The sequence below is a fragment of the Notolepis coatsorum genome, assembly GCF_963971535.1.
Source record: "Notolepis coatsorum genome assembly, chromosome: 10".
NCBI classification, from domain to species: Eukaryota; Metazoa; Chordata; class Actinopteri; order Aulopiformes; family Paralepididae; genus Notolepis; species Notolepis coatsorum.
Genome location: NC_140174.1, coordinates 45,260,699 through 45,278,367, shown reverse-complemented (window position 1 = coordinate 45,278,367; position 17,669 = coordinate 45,260,699).

Sequence of the window (17,669 nt, the reverse complement as noted above, 5' to 3'; positions counted from 1 at the left end):
GACCATTGAAAGCCAGGGAGAGAGGCCTTAGTGAGAGCTGTCAGAGGATTGGCTAAGGAGCAAAAATTGCTAATAAAACGTCTGTAAAAATTTGCAAAGCCCAAAAAACGCTGTAACTCCTTGAACGAAGAAGGGCGTGGCCAGTCCAAGACTGCACTCACCTTGGCTGGATCCATGCGAAGATCACCCTTCGTCAACACAAAACCCAGGAAGGAAACGGTGTCAGTGTGAAACACACACTTCTCTGCCTTAACAAATAGCTGATGCTTGAGGAGACGCTGTAGCACCTGACGAACATGCTGTTGGTGTTGCACCATATCCCAGGAAAAAATTTGGATATCATCCAATACACAAAGACTAACAGACACCCCAATTAAATCCTGCAGCACGTCATTAACCAGGGCTTAGAAAAAGGCAGTGTACGATGGGTGTGCTTTAGGATACTTACCTCGCCACGACTTCTCTGGCTTTCCTCACATCTCAGTGTGGCTCATGTGTCATATTAGCATGGGGAAAAAACAGAAAAATCTAGGCAGCCAGTTATTTTTGCATGAAAAACAATCATTCATTGTCTCATCTACTCTTAAGGGTTACATGCCAGCTGGACCGGCTACCTTCCCCACTCCTCCAGTCCATAGCACCAGACATCCTCCCATTCCTAACTGCAACCATCAACTCCTCACTCAACTCGGGGGTGGTCCCCACCTCCCTAAAACAAGCCAGAGTCACGCCCCTCATAAAAAAAAAACCATCCCTGAACCCTACCGTCATAGGCAACTACCGTCCTGTCTCTCTTCTCTCCTTCCTTTCTAAAACACTTGAACGTGCTGTATCCAACCAACTTACTGCTTATCTCTTACAGAATGACCTCCTAGACCCTAATCAGTCAGGCTTCAGGACTGGTCACTCCACAGAGACAGCCCTCATTGCGGTCACAGAGGCACTTCACTTAGCAAAAGCGAAAGGCCTCTCCTCTGTCCTGATTCTCCTAGATCTATCTGCAGCCTTCGACACAGTCAACCACCAGATCCTCCTCGCGGCCCTCGCAGGAATGGGAGTGGCTGGCTCTGCGCTGACATGGTTGTCATCATACCTCAATGACCGCTCCTACCAAGTGTCATGGAGAGGGACCCTGTCGGCCACCCGCCCCCTGCGGACGGGTGTCCCCCAGGGCTCGGTTTTAGGACCCCTTCTCTTCTCCCTCTACACTAAATCACTGGGTAACATTATCACGTCTCATGGCTTCTCCTACCACTGTTATGCCGACGATACTCAACTCTTCCTCTCCTTCCCTCCCTCAGATATCCACGTCTCTGAGCGGATCTCGGCCTGTCTGTCCGACATCTCCGCCTGGATGACGACCAACCACCTCAAACTGAACCTAAGCAAAACAGAATTGCTCCACCTGCCGGCCAAATCCTCCCCCCTGACCGACCTTTCCATCACAGTCGAGAATGCAGCTGTGACCGCGTCCCCGACCGCCAAGAACCTTGGTGTTGTCCTCGACGACCAGTTGAACTTCTCTGCTCACATCGCAGCGACAACCAGAACCTGCCGATTCCTCCTGAGCAACGTCAGAAGGATACGCCCCTTCCTGACAAAAGAAGCCACCCAACTCCTCGTCCAATCAACAGTCATCTCCCGCCTCGACTACTGCAACGCACTGCTCGCTGGCCTCCCGGCCACTGCCACTAAGCCTCTTCAACTCATTCAGAACGCAGCGGCCCGCCTGATCTCAAACCTACCGAAGTCGGCCCATGTCACCCCACTTCTTAGGGACCTGCACTGGCTCCCCATTGCTGCACGAATCCGCTTCAAGGCCCTTGACCTAGCATACCGTGCGGCAAAGGGAACTGCTCCCGCCTACCTCCGGTCAATGGTCTCTAACTACACACCCTCAAGACCCCTACGCTCTGCATCTTCTGGCCGCCTCAGACCTACTCCTATCCAAGCTCCGGGAGGGTCATCAAAGAGAAGTCGCCTATTCTCAGTCCTTGCCCCACAATGGTGGAATGAACTACCCACCCCAGTTAGGACAGCCGAAACACGTCCAATCTTTCGCCGTCGACTAAAGACTCACTTCTTCAACCATTATCTGAATAAAAAAAAAAAAAAAAAAAAAAAAAAATCTAACCCTAACTAACCATACTGTCATGCACTTGTCCTAATAAACTAACCTACACTGTAGCACTCAACACTTTGATGAACATTGTTACTCAGCTGATAGAGTTGTGCTCTTCCTGATGGCTTGTCGTACAGAACTTGTAAGTCGCTTTGGATAAAAGCGTCAGCTAAATGACTAAATGTAAATGTAAAATGTAAAGTAGCATTAATTCAATTATCCTATAATATATCTTGTGCATTTTGATAATCATTGTGTAAATGATTATCCTGCTTCCAACTGATAAAAATAAATCTAACCCTAACTAAACTTACTGTCATGCACTTGTCCTAATAAACTAACCTACACTGTAACACTCAACACTTTATGAACATTGTTACTCAGCTGATAGAGTTGTGCCCTTCCTGGTGACCTGTCGCACAGAACCTGTAAGTCGCTTTGGATAAAAGCGTCAGCTAAATGACCAATGTAAATGTACATGTTGATAATCATTGTGTAAAATAAATGATTATATTGATGTTCCACCTGGTGTTGTTGATATTTGTAGTCATAGAAATATATTAGTTTGTTAAAAGGAAGAGTCATGCATGTTATTTAGTTAGTGGAAAAATTATTTAATAATTTCCTGACTACATTCATCAAGTACCAGTGTTTACTATGGCAAGCTGATCTCCAGACATTGCATTCACCGTGCCCTTTCGTGTGGTCAGAGTGCAGGCCATTGCTTTGTCTGTCTCATGCCCTGCCCTGTGGTTTTCAAGTGCCCACTCTGAATAGTGTCTGCTATCGTCTTTGTTCCTGTAAAACAAAATTTACATGATGTAGATTTATTTTGAACGGTCAATCGATTGCCCTTCAGCTCCAAACTGTCCTCAGCTGAATCTCATGTTCACATGCAAATCATTTGAGTTTCACTGTTGTCATGTACAAAGGTCTAAGGACCACACAGAATAATAACTGGAGCCGGCTGCAAAAACAGCCTCTCTCAGTAAATGCTTTCAAAACAGTCCCAGGCAGGTAAGAAACGTACACAAGGCGCTTTTCCAAAATAGTAAATTATATTTATTGTATAGAGTAGGAATTCAAACCTCCACTGATTTATTGTTCTAAGGAGGGGAAGTAATCCCACAAACATATAAACAAACAGGGAAAAAGGTAATTGGAGAACAGACAAGGTAAGTATAATAATAAACAAGTCAAACACTAAACACACAACCACATGCCACGTGGTTGGCAATCTGGGAACCACCCAGCAATAAGATAATTAGGGCTATTTACAAATAACCATAAGTGCCATAAGACACAATCAAGCTTACCTGGTTATACAAAGAAACACCACTCTAACCATGTAGCTCACAGTGTAGGATGACCACCACTTTAACCCCAATGTTTAGAGTGTAGGATGAATCACCACTCTAACCAAAAATGGAGTCACTCAAATTAGACTCACATTACTACCAGCATACCTGGCCGCTGCCACTCGTGCCAACCAGCTTGGTAGGGAGGAATCATTGTGCTGAGTAGTGATCAATGCTTGACGTCCCAGTGGCAATGGTACGTCAGCAACCTCGGGAATTACCAGCTCCCCCTGAACGCTACTTACAGCAACCTTTTCCATCTCGCCAATAGATGGCCCCCTCCTGTCCTCAGCGAGAGCCTCGCCACAGACAGAGTCACTCAACGTCAAAGCCTGAGTTCGCTTCCTCTCCTGTGCCTTGGTGGCAACACAAGTAGAAAAAACATTGGGGTGATTATTAATCAATTCATCACAACACAAGTCAGTCAATGGAGCGTTTTCAACCCCCACTACAGGGATCACACTCTCCCCAGCGATATCGTTTCCCATGATAAAATCAACCCCCACACCTTTTGGTTTCTGGGCTGACCCTTTTTTCTCCTGTCGCTTCCTCAGTGTATGACATCTTTTTACCACATGGCCCGTCTTTTTACAATAATTACACACCACCGGTCTCTTAGACGGCGGTGAGCGTGGCTGGAACGCTGACTCACGAGGAGTGAATGAGCCACCTTCACCACATACATTAGGACGTACAGAAACACGTTTGCGTGACCATTCAAACTCATCTGCCGAAATCGCAGCCTGTCGGAGTGTTGACACCCCCTGCCCATGTAAATAGAGCACAGCTTGGACTGGCAGGGTGGCTTTGAACTGCTCCACAAGTACCAATTCACTCAATGATGCAAAGTCTTTTACCTCACACGCAGAACACCACCGATCCAAATTAAGTCTCTCCTCCTGGGAGAAATCAACATGGGTTTGGGAAGGAGACTTACGGCGGTTGCGAAAATGCTGCCTGTATGCTTCTGGTACCTGTTCGTACACACGCAAGACAGCACTTTTCACTTTCTCATATACCACGTTGTCTTCATTCGATAATGACCCGCACGCCACCTGAGCCCTACCAGTGAGTCTGCATTTCAATAAAGTCGCCCACTGGTCCTTTGGCCAATGCAAAGCCCACGCTATATGCTCAAAAGCAGAGAAATATGATTCCACCTCAGACTCCTGAAAGGGGGGAACCAAGGACATATGCTGGCTAATATCAAAGGGTGCCTGGGGGTCGGAAAGTACTGGAGAGGAAATGGTGCTACGTTTAGCGTCACCACACTCCAACTCCAGTTTCCTCATCGCCAATTGAATTCCCTATCAGCCACCTCCTTCCTCTCCAGCCTGTCTCTCTCCTCCTTTCTCTCCAGCCTGTCTCTCTCCTCCTTTCTCTCCAGCCTGTCTCTCTCTCTGTCTCTCTCCTCCTTGTCTCTCACCTCCTTCCTCTCTTCCCAGTCTCTCTCCTCCTTTCTCTCTTCTCTATCCTCCCTGCACAAAGCCGCCCTCTCCTCTAGACAGGCTAAACGCAGCTCAGCGCTCAGTGCGCTCAACTCACCAGCAGAAGTAGTAGAACCATGGTCTGAACCTAGTGCAGAGTCAAAACTCTCAGGATCCGACACACCAACATCCTGATCACAAACCTCCATAGCTTTACTCGTGAAAAATCTATACTCTGCACTCTGCACTCTGAATACAGTTTATGAAAGAAAGTATACTGCCGTAGCAACACACAATACTACCCACAATACTACAACAAATCAGACTTCAATAAGCCCTACAAAATAGCCACTCACCTATAGTACTCAATAATGTCCCTGTGCAACACTCAACAGCCACATTATGCAGTATGACAACCTGACCAATTCGATTTAATATCCACATCTAACATTCATGAAAACAATAAATGTCGGTTCTAACCACCTAACTAGGATCACACTGGGTAACACTAACTACCCAGTCTAAACTACTTCCCTAGCGGAATGAGGACTACACATATCTTCAGTCGCTTACCGATTTCATTGCGCACTCCACCGGAATAGACGATGCGTACCCTCCTCCCCCTAACCAAGCAGGTGATCCACCCTTTACCTATGTGGAAAAAAATAGAATGGTTAAGAGCATAACTTACAACAATGGTTTACAACAGTCAAGTGTGCAGCACCGAAATACAATAATATAACTTACCAAATGAAAAAAACGCAACCTACCTGACACGCTCCAATCGACAAGTCCACATGTCACATACAACAAGGAACTATACAATTGTGCAAACTAACGAGCCCCCATGTCATGTACAAAGGTCTAAGGACCACACAGAATAATAACTGGAGCCGGCTGCACATGAGCAAAAACAGCCTCTCTCAGTAAATGCTTTCAAAACAGTCCCGGGCAGGTAAGAAACGTACACAAGGCGCTTTTCCAAAATAGTAAATTATATTTATTGTATAGGGTAGGAATTCAAACCTCCACTGATTTATTATTCTAAGGAGGGGAAGTAATCCCACAAACATATAAACAAACAGGGAAAAAGGTAATTGGAGAACAGACAAGGTAAGTATAATAATAAACAAGTCAAACACTAAACACACAACCACATGCCACGTGGTTGGCAATCTGGGAACCACCCAGCAATAAGATAATTAGGGCTATTTACAAATAACCATAAGTGCCATAAGACACAATCAAGCTTACCTGGTTATACAAAGAAACACCACTCTAACCATGTAGCTCACAGTGTAGGATGACCACCACTTTAACCCCAATGTTTAGAGTGTAGGATGAATCACCACTCTAACCATATAGCTCACAGTGTAGGATGAATCTAAAAAGGCCAACAATATCTACATATATATACTTAAAGGTACACGTCCACACTCAGTGGAACTAGGCCTAAAGCCAACAAGAGAATACTCACAATCCCAAGCACAATCACAAGCACAATAATAATCCCACACAACAGTGGAAAACAATGGCAACCTCACTCCACTCTGGTCACTGGCAATTGACAGAATGAGGCGCCCAGACGTGTGTGTGCTGTCAGGTATTTGTCCACCCGTCCCTCTTGAGGTGATTGCCATCAGCTGTCATTCATTATGCAATCAGCACTCTTCAGTGTAGGGACGGGCGGCACCTGACAGGAAGAGAAAAGAGACAGCATTAGCTCTCATGTTCACACACACACACATCACATACAAAACATAACACATTAAATATACTAACCTGATGTTCAGATGGTGTCATAAATACAGTAATAATGGTAATGACCAACCCACGTACCCATGTACGTCACACTGTGGTATGTCTTTTGTGATACAATTGAGTGTCTAAACGATGCAAATCAGTCTGTCTTCTTGATTGTCTGCTTGCTTCCTGTAAACACAAAAAAACATGTTAATTTCCCACTCCTCTAAGACCATTCTGTGTGTGTTCTCCTTGATTGTGAGTTCAAAACACATCATCTAGTCTTCATCTATTTCATCATCTCACACAATATACATATCTCATTAATGTTACTCTGGAAAAGAGGAGGCATGATTTGGCCTCATCTAAAAACATTATCTGCATTTATTCATTATCTCTAAAGAAAGTTTGTTGTTATTCTTTCTTTAACTCTTAGATCAAATCTATCCAATTGATTAGAATCCTATTTAAAATGTTTTATAATGGAGAGGGCCAGTTATTTTTCCTTGGTTCTTCAGATAAACCCATTAACTCAAGCGAATATAACCTGCTTGTTGATCTAAACATCTTATTTTTAAACATAATCAGTGTTGTTTGTGTAAAAAATTTTCCAAATGAAAAGCTCATAAAGTCTAATCTGAAACAGACATTGAGATTAGCTTTATGTGACTTATAACGTGTACATTAAAGAAACATAAACACTCAAGCGATATGGGATAGCTGTAATTCACTGTAAATGAGAAGATATGTCATGCAGCATCAAGGTTTTGTTTCATACTCACCGGAAAGTTGTTGTGCTCACGTCGAGTCCTCTTAGTTCAGTTCAGTTATTGAATAACCATATAACTTACCCCCTTTTTTTTGTTTATGTGTAGCTTCAATCGAATACATTCCATTCTCTATTCAGTTGAAGATAGTTTAAGATTAGTGGTCGAGGTTGTAACACGCTACGTGTCGTCAATGCAGCGCTCGGCGGGTTTCTCCGGTGGTCTGAGACAATGCAACCTTGGAAAATCTCTTTTATATATCTAGTAACATGGCAGGTTCCAATAGCAGCGTGTACATACACATAAAAATAAAACATAACTAAACGTGGATTTCATACACCCTCGGCCATATTAAACTTCACGTTAGCCCACGGATAGCTTCGTATCAAACTCATAACTTCACGGCGCACACCATGTGACGTCATCGCTTCCAGCTACGTTTGTGCGTTCCCATTCACCTCGGAAATAACGCTTTGCAATCCATGCAGTACCTTTCCACAAGCTCTCAATAGCCCGGAAGTCAACTAAAACCAGCGTTTTGTAACCGAATGAACGAGCCTGTGCATCATATGCGGTTCCATGTAAAACGTAAACAAACAGACAAAAAAACGATAATAATATAAAAACAGTAATGTGTGTGCATATCTGGTCTATATTGCATCGCTGTTCATTTAATCGACCAGCCTCATGCTGCGATAAGGCTTGGATACCCTTGATATACACTATACATCGTCATTAAAACATAACGACCGAACCTGACTTTGAAATTTACCAGCGATATATTGTAGATTTAATACACCATAACCAAAACTCACGGTCTCTCAACACACGCAACAAATGTACCGTAGCTATATCTACCCACCTATCTATGATGATAATGGTTCACCTAATCCGAATACATCGTTTTCAGGAATGGAACAGACCGCAGGCTTAGTTTGAGGTCGAAACTATGAACATTACAACGATACTCTGGTAAATACTATCATGATTCTACCAGCTCTCTGTCGTTTGTCCCGCCTATTGCAGAAGAATCACAGAACAGATTCTAACAGAGTAGCGTTTTCCAAGCCTTAATAAGCCTACGTATCTCACCTTGTTGCCTATATTTCAGCCGGCTCCAGCTCGACTAGGGATAGCAATCCAACAACCTATGGTGCCTATGTTTTGGTACCCGAACCACGAATAGCACTCCAACAACCTAGCAAATCCTTTCAGAACCGCCTGATAAGGACCGGAGTACACGCGTTCCCCCGTAACAATTCACAATACAAATCAGATATATTAATGCACATTACCCTCACTCAGCCATGATCTCAATATTGACAACATACCATAACATTCACCTGGCACAGAGAAAAGCGGGAATGTTTTAAATCCTTGCCATACATTTTTGGTCAACCATCTATATACTCACTTTTCTCTGTATAGGTGAAACAACACGGCAGGGCCAGGATGCAAAGAGTCGTAGATGCCAATTGTAGGATATTGTGGATATCCTGAAGAACGTTCTCAGTCAACCGAAATCCAGTTAATAACAAGGTTTATTAGCCAGACAGATAGAAATATACACATAGTATTTAGAGAGAATGGCTGAGGCTCTCGCCCTAGGTGATCAGCTGAAATCACCCAGGTAGAGACCTCGATTGTTGTCGGGAGAATCCGCACAGAGAGCCCTTGCACAAACAACACACAGCATGGTATTTCCGGCCAGGCCGCCTCTTGAGCCACGATGCGGAAGTCAATGGCGTAATCTGCCACAGAGCTGTTGACCCATTCTCCCATTCTGCTGTGGCCCAAGAAAGAGCACGGCCTGTGAGGAGAGTGATAATATAGGCGACATGAGGCGGCCGGGTAGTGCAGCGGACTAAGCATCTGTCTACCACCACAGAGACAGTGGGAACGAATCCAGCTGTGGTGCTTCCGGGTTGGCCGACCGTCCATACTAACACAATTGGCAGTGTTAGAGAGTGGGAATCCCGGCGAGGGTGGGTCCTGGTCGTTGTAAACAGCGACTCCTACAGTTCGGTCGGGGCGCCTGCACAGCAAGGGAAGGATCTAAAAGAGGTAGTGTGACCTTCCACACGTTACACTCTCCCAGTGAGAGTCCGCGCTGCCAGGTGAAAAGAAGCACATGTGTCGGAGGAAGCATGTGATAGTCTTCGCCCTCCCGGACCGACCGTAGGGGGTAGAGTGCGCATAACGACTAACATTGGGATGGGAGAAAAACGGAAAAAGAAAAAGGAGGAAAAAGATAATTAAAAAAATTATATATATAGGCGACACGAGACACATCAGTAGGGAAAGTACGAGGCTGTAGTTGAAACACAAGAGAGCACTGGTGGCGGCAGCCGTGGCTCTCGGTGAAAGGTGTTTGAGATTGTAACGTTAGTTAGCTCATAGCTATCGTGACTGACGCACCGAGTGGGGCCAAAATCGTATCAACATGCCGGGATGTGTAGCTTGCCAGCCGGCACGACGTGCGCCCCACAAGTCCGAGAAGAGGACCCGCACACCCCACTCGTTCCCCAAACTCCTCTGCATGGCCCGATTCAAAATGATTTTAGCCCCACTCGGTGCATCAGTCACGATAGCTATGAGCTAACCAACGTAAACAAAGAGGAGAGAACCACCTCAAATCGGCCATTGCTATGAGCCTCGAGAACTCCGGCCACCAAGCCAAGCCACGCCAGCCAACCTAGCCAGCTACTAACACAATATGTACACATATGTAACACAATGATTTACATTAGTACAAATATGGTAACGTGGTTGTGGCTTTTACAAATAGTGATTCGCTTTAGAGATGAATGGCTATGATCACGGAGCAATAGTGTTAGATGAAACAGAGACTAGCTCCTCGGCTAGTAGTAACAAGAAGGCTCTGTGCTTCCTGCCGTCTGCCTGTGAGTCTCAAAGCCCCTGCTGCACTGTACCCAGTGTGACGTCATCATTAAGATGACACACGCATGCTATGAAACCATGGATTAAAATATGCATGTGCGTGGAAGTTGTGGTTTGGTCGACAAAATGTTTGATAAAAACGCTAAAACTGGGTCAATTTCGATTTTTTTTCCCCTCTTCATGAAAGTCACCGTTGCCCTAGTCACATTGTTTATTGAACAAAAATACAACCTGCAAGTTGGCCTTTAAGGAAGAGAACTAAAACATAACAACAGCGACAAGAGGTTCCAGCACTTGTCCTGTGGCCGACTGCACGCAGGTACTGTTTGAAGATCTGAGAAAGAGACAGAGAACAGGAGATTACTATATAGCCACATTCCTAACATACCACACGCAGCAATTAGTGACAGCAAACTAGAGGTGACAGTCAATCAGTGCAATAACATAGAACAGGGTGAAGTACTCCAGAAAGGCGGTAGGATTTCCAGTCCTAGAAGAGGACAGAAACCCAGAACGTTACAGGCGGTGTTTGCAGGGCTATATCTATATTCTATATTATAGCTATGGATACAATACTATGGCCCATTTGACATCAACTATCTATCGTTCAATATGTGAAAAAGAATACAGTTTTTCATTCATAAATAATAATAATATAAGTATAGTTTTAGAGTGATCCTGTCTAATCCCAGAAAACGACGATATGCAGCATTACGTGAATTTCACTAAAAGCGTTGGCGTTTCTCGCCTGGACACGCTACTATTTCCAAATCAAATGTATATAATAGGTATTATATTTCATCATGAATCCATGAAGGGGGGGGGGGGGGTCGTTTTTTGATGCTTTGATCGTCACCAACGGCATACATTGTGGAGTAATGTTACACACACATTGCGATCAAGGTGAAATCATGGTTGGATCAAAGCAGGATTGATGTCATATAGTCCTTACCTTCACTAGGAGGTACCCCAAAAAGAATATTCCAATTGTCTAAACGCGAGTCCCAGTATTGGTGTCCATCGTGTTGCCAACATAATCCACCACAACAGATGCATCGGGGGCATTTGACGCTTCTCAATGTGATCGGGATAACTGCTCGACTCGCCTGACTAAAAAAACTGCACCCGGAGGGATTTGAACGTAACACAGGCCAAGATATAAGGTTTCAAAGGGTGCTCGATACTGCCACCTGGAAGGATGCGGCCGGTATTGCACTTTGGCGATCTCAGGATGATTCGCCATGTTAACCCCAAGGTCTGTGTGCCTGAAATTAATAGAAATATAGAATAAAAGAGATGGGTGGAGATTGGACGTTGTGGACAGCGACTCCTACAGGTCGGTTTGGTGACGCCTGTACAGCAGGCAGTATCGGGGGAGCGTGAGCCTCCCACGCGTATGAACCAAGCATCCTTGACTCCAGGGACAACGATGGAAATAAGTCCTGGACTTTTAGTTTCTATCCCTGACAAAGCAAATACTCATGTGATCTGTATGTTTATTGTCTACTACTACTACTACAATACTACTACTACTACTACTACTACTACTACTACTACTACTACTATTGAGTTAATGTTATTATTACCATGGTGTTATTTAATGTTATTATTACCATGGTGTTACAATGTTATTATTACCATGGTGTTATTTAATGTTATTACCATGGTGTTACTTAACTAATGTTATTATTACCATGGTGTTACAATGTTATTATTACCATGGTGTTACTTAACTAATGTTATTATTACCATGGTGTTACAATGTTATTATTACCATGGTGTTACAATGTCATTATTACCATGGTGTTACTTTACTAATGTTATTATTACCATGGTGTTACAATGTTATTATTACCATGGTGTTATTTAATGTTATTACCATGGTGTTACTTAACTAATGTTATTATTACCATGGTGTTACAATGTTATTATTACCATGGTGTTACTTAACTAATGTTATTATTACCATGGTGTTACAATGTTATTATTACCATGGTGTTACAATGTCATTATTACCATGGTGTTACTTTACTAATGGTATTATTACCATGGTGTCACAATGTTATTATTACCATGGTGTTACAATGTTATTATTACCATGGTGGTATTTAATGTTATTATTACCATGGTGTTATTTAATGTTATTATTACCATGGTGCTACTTAACTAATGTTATTATTACCATGGTGTTACTTAACTAATCTTATTATTATGGTGTTACTTAATGTAACTGAGGGGTACAATTCCCTGACTGTATTGAATAAGTATGGTATCATTAAACCACTACTGAGTTATGTACATTACTACTGGCCATACAGTACACATGTATATGAGATGAACACCCTCACAATAACACGGCTTCACAAGAAATACTGTTTATAATAATATTTATTAGAAGAGCACCAAGATTATCTTACATTATTTATCAAGATTGAGAGTTGCGCTTGTAAGGCGAAGAATGTGCATGAATAGGTCAAGAGCGTAAGTCCATGAGCATATTACGCAGGGGATAATTAATACCACCTGTATCATAAGAATTATATATGGTACACTAGTAGGTCAGCTGGAGATACTAAGGGGGTTCCCTCCGGTTGTAAGCCAGCAGGGGAGAGGATTTGTCGGTAGCAAAAGTCTGGATCAACGAGGAATAAGGAGACTCCAGGTACAGGAGACAGTGCAATAATCCCTTGATCCGTAGACAAAGCAACAGCTATTCTCCGGTGTGCAGTGCCGCATGGAGGAAAGCTAGCCAGCCTCAGAGTCCTAGAGGCGGGCTTGACGGTGCTCCTCACAGGGTAAATCCCACACGGTAGTGGGGGTAGACGATTCTCCGCTCCAACAGCCACAGGACCAAAGCAATATAATCCAGCCGAAAAGGGCTCTGTAGTCGTCGGTGTAGGTTATCCAGTGTACATATCCACACGGTTCTCGTCTAGGGCTCCTCGGATGACGGCACAAGGTTAGGCCGCCCAGCCTGGATAAGCACACTAGCTCGGTACGATGAAACGTTGGTAATGCTGGTCACTGTAGAACGGTAGCCGCACGATACACTATACATAATAGACTATTACTTAATAATAGAATAGGTCGAACTCGACGATACAGCGTTAAACTCTGACACTTCAGCTATCAATTCGCACGCGGTCTCAAGGCTCTATTTCGGGGCAAAACGGGCCCACTTCACAGCACGTTGTATCGTGGTGAAGGCTCCAACTTATTGGGTTAACACGTTTCGGGTAACTAACTGCTGTATCCACCTGCAACGTATTTATACGTAAGGTGAACAATCTAGTACCAGCCTTATTTCTGTCTCGTATTCCTGCGCAGAACCGGGCATGTCCAGGCATGTCTCAGCGGTGACTTTGAACTAGACATTGGGGGGTATGGCCGTGGCGCCTAGGGGATCGCTGTCCAATAGGAGAACGAATATTATGGTCTGGCCTGTACTAGGTAAAGGGATATTCCGTGTATATGTACAAAGAATATACAAGGGATATCAGACGATATACAAATACTATACAATATATCTCAAGTAATAAATATATATATTCGGTTTAATCTGACCCTTTGTAACAGCCGCCTCCTAATTAGTCCGCACCTAATTAGATAAGCAGAGACAGATTAACCGCACTGTCCACTACTCGATGTCCGTTGTGAGGAGTAGGGCAATTCACAAAGTCAGGGGGTCATGGTCGTCATCAAGAGAGTCGGGGAGCCTTGGCAACTATATCAGCCTCGCCACGGGTCGGGTGTATGTCCGCCCCTGGACGAGCACTTCTGCCGCTCTGACCTTTCCGTCGGTACCAGTGATCACTTTGCTTACGCGGCCGGCTGGCCACATAGCTCGGGGTAGTGACTGGTCGATAATCATGACGACTGTGCCTTCCGTCAAATTGTCTCTTTCTTTTGCCCATTTCTGGCGGGTCTGTAGAGACGGTAGATAGTGGAGGAGGAAACTGTTCCAAAACTTGTCAGCCAATACTTGACTGTACCTCCACATTCTTCGGCCGTTCGCTTCTTCAGGTCTGTACACTGTCTGTGGGAGCGCGGGGTCCAGCCGCCCCATCAAGAGAGTGTTGGGGGTGACTGGGTCGACATCTGCTACATCACTTGAGACGTAACCGAGGGGCTTTGAGTTCAATACTCCCTCGATCTCCGTGAGGACTGTCGTGAGGACTTCTTCCGCCACGGTCTGGGCCCCAAGCACGGCGTACAGGGCTGTCTTTATTGAACGTACTTCTCGTTCCCAAGTTCCACCGAAGTGAGGTGCATTCGGGGGGTTAAACTGGAAATCAATCTGAGAGGGAGCGAGGTGGGTCTTAAGTAGCTCTCTCTCAGCTCTCTTTCTCCGCCTTTGAAGTTTGTCCCGTGATCAGACAATAATATAGACGGTTTTCCTTTCCGCAATGTGAATCTCCGGAAGGCCATAAGGAATGAGTCCGTACTCATGGTTGGAAGGAGTTATATGTGTATCGCTCGGGTGGTCATGCATTTGAATACAATACCCCACCGCTTCTCCGTCCCTCTTCCTTTCTTCACGTACAGCGGGCCGAAACAGTCCATACCGGTGGAGTGAAAGGGCTTGTCGCCGAGTCGGAGGCGACAGGGGAGTAGGTCAGCCATCCGGGGTATACTGGGCTGTGCTCGCCACTTGCGACAGTCTAGACAGGTCCGCTGGAAGCGTCGTACTGCTTCTCTTCCTTGCAGTATCCAATAGCGACGTCTGACTCCGCGAAGACTCTCTGCCCCGGCGTGGTGCACGTCCTCGTCGTATTTCTTTATGATGAGCTCTGTGACCTTGTGTCGGCTGTTTAAGACTATCGGGAACTTGACGTCATCCGTTAAGTCTGGGGCCCTCCTCAGACGACCACCCACTCTGATGAGATTATGGGCGTCGCTCTCAGGGGCCAAGTGGAGCAGTCTGCTGTCTGACGGGACTGGCTTTGATCCCTGCAGACAGTCTAGCTCATCGGGGAACGAGTCTCTTTGGGCTCGCTGTAGCAGAAGGAGTTCTGCTTCTTCGTAGTTAGCTGCATTAATGTCAGTAGTGGACGGAACCTCAGGGTGGTGCCACAGGAATGTCTTTAACTGCGCACTCTCAAGGGTGGGGCAGTCGTCTATGTTGGGATCTGTGGGGACTAGTGTGTGTGTCAACCCACAGAACATAGATTTCTTCTTCTCTGCCTCCTCTTCACTCGCCTCCCGTGGGGTGGGTGTAGGCCACTCTTCTTCCGGGAGCTTGAGGAACTCGGGACCGTCACTATAGAGATTGTGACGTGTGAGGTCATCCAGGGACATTCCCCGTGTGATGACGTCGGCTGGGTTCTGCTTTGTGTCCACATACCTCCAGCATGCTGCTTCTGTTAAATCTTGGATCTCTGTGATTCTGACTCCCACGAAGACCTTGTATCTACACAAATCGGACTGGATCCATGTGAGTACGGTCATGGAGTCTGACCACAGGATTGTTCTTTGCACCGGGATGGTGAGTTCACGTTGGATTAACGTGGCGAGTTGCGCTCCTACTAGGGCTGCGCAGAGCTCTAGACGCGGGATAGATTGTTGCTTGCGGGGGGCTATTCTTGAGCGAGCCAGGATGAAGGCAGTATGTATTTCTCCTCCCTCCTCTCGGGCCCACAAGTAGGCCACCGAACTGTAGGCTACCTCGGAGGCGTCGCTGAAGACGTGCAGGTCCATCTGACATGTCTCCGGCCTCACTGTGGGTGGGAAGTAGCTGCGGCGTATGTTGACACCTGGGAGCGAGCTGAGTTCTGTCTCCCACTCTCTCCATGTGGAAGCAAGGTGGTCGGGTATGGGATCGTCCCAGCCCTGGTCCTTGTCCCATAGCGCTCGTACAATCATCTTTGCCCTGGTGGTGTAAGGTAGAATACATCCCAACGGGTCATATTGTCTGGCGAGTGTTCTGTATACACTCCGTCTTGTGGTCGGTAGTGAAATCGACCTTCCCTGCTCCTTGGTCAGGGGTGTGTGTCTATAATGGAGCGAGTCTGTTTTGAAGTGCCAGACTAGTCCTAATGTCATTTCTTGGGCTTCACCTGGGATGGTCGCCATCCAGGTCTCGCTGCTTGCTGCCTTGTCCTCTGGGGAGAGGCTGCGCAATACTTGAGGGTCGCTGCTGGCCCACTGCCGGAGATCAAAGCGGCCTTTGATCAGAGAGGCGCGGAGCTTGAGTAGGAGGGCCTCGGCTTCTTCTGGCGTCGAGGCGCTTTGCAGACAGTTGTCCACGTAGAAACTATTTCCTACACTTTGTCGGACCTCTTCATCAGCTGCTGGGTCCTCTGCGACGTGTTTTTGCAGTGCGAACGTAGCACAGCATGGGCTGCATGTGGTTCCGAAAGGGAGGACTTCCCATTGATAGATGGATGGTTGCTCATCCCCGATCCTCTCTCTCCATAAGAACCGCAGCAGGGGCTTGTCCTCTTCCACTAGTCGCACCTGCAGGAACATCCCTTTGATGTCGCCGCTGATGGCCACCTTGTTCTGGCGGAAACGTAGCAACACGCCTAGTAGAGAGGGGCCGAGTGTTGGGCCGGGCAAGAGCTCTTTATTCAGATTTTGTGATCCGATCTGGTAGCTGCAGTTAAACACAATACGATCCTTGCCGTTGTGGTGGACTTTGTGGTGCGGCACGTACCATGATTCGGTCGTCTGATCGGCCTCTTTAATGTCAATTCTCTTTATGTGTCCCGCTGTGATTAGCTTGTCAATCTCAGCGCGGTACACAGTAGCTTGAGCGGGGTCTCTGGCTAGGCGCCGCTCTGTGTTCGATAGATACCGCTCCGTCGCTTCTTTTGGGGCGTGGAAGGTAGGCATACCCTCTCGCCTCAGGAGTGGAGTTGCGTATCTCATCACTCCGTTGACTTTGACTCTCTTTGTCCCCTGCTCGAGGAGGGCTATGGCATAAATGTCTTCCTTGGAACGAATGTGTTTCTTTTCGTTCTTAAAGGGCATTGTCTCTAGTGTCCATAGCCTCTCGACGTGCTGTAAGAGGGCGGTGTCTTCTTCTGTCACTCTGGAGTGGAGGCAGCGAGTGGCTGCTGTTCGGTTGGGAGACCTGGAGAGGGGGCCTTGTAGTGTCCATCCTAGGCGGGTCTCGACTGCTGCTGGACAGCCTCTGGGCCCAATGTGGACCCGGTCCATCGGGACGATGAGGTGTGCGTGGTCGGATCCTATCAGCAGGGTCGGGGTGGCGCCATCTATGAGCGGTATAGGTAGTTGACGCAGGTGCACGTATTTGTCCATCAGCTTGGCGATGGGGTAGGTGTACTGCGACAGGCCTATGTCTTGGCTGGTGAAAGCGTTAGTGATCCTATACCGTCTCTCTGGCTGC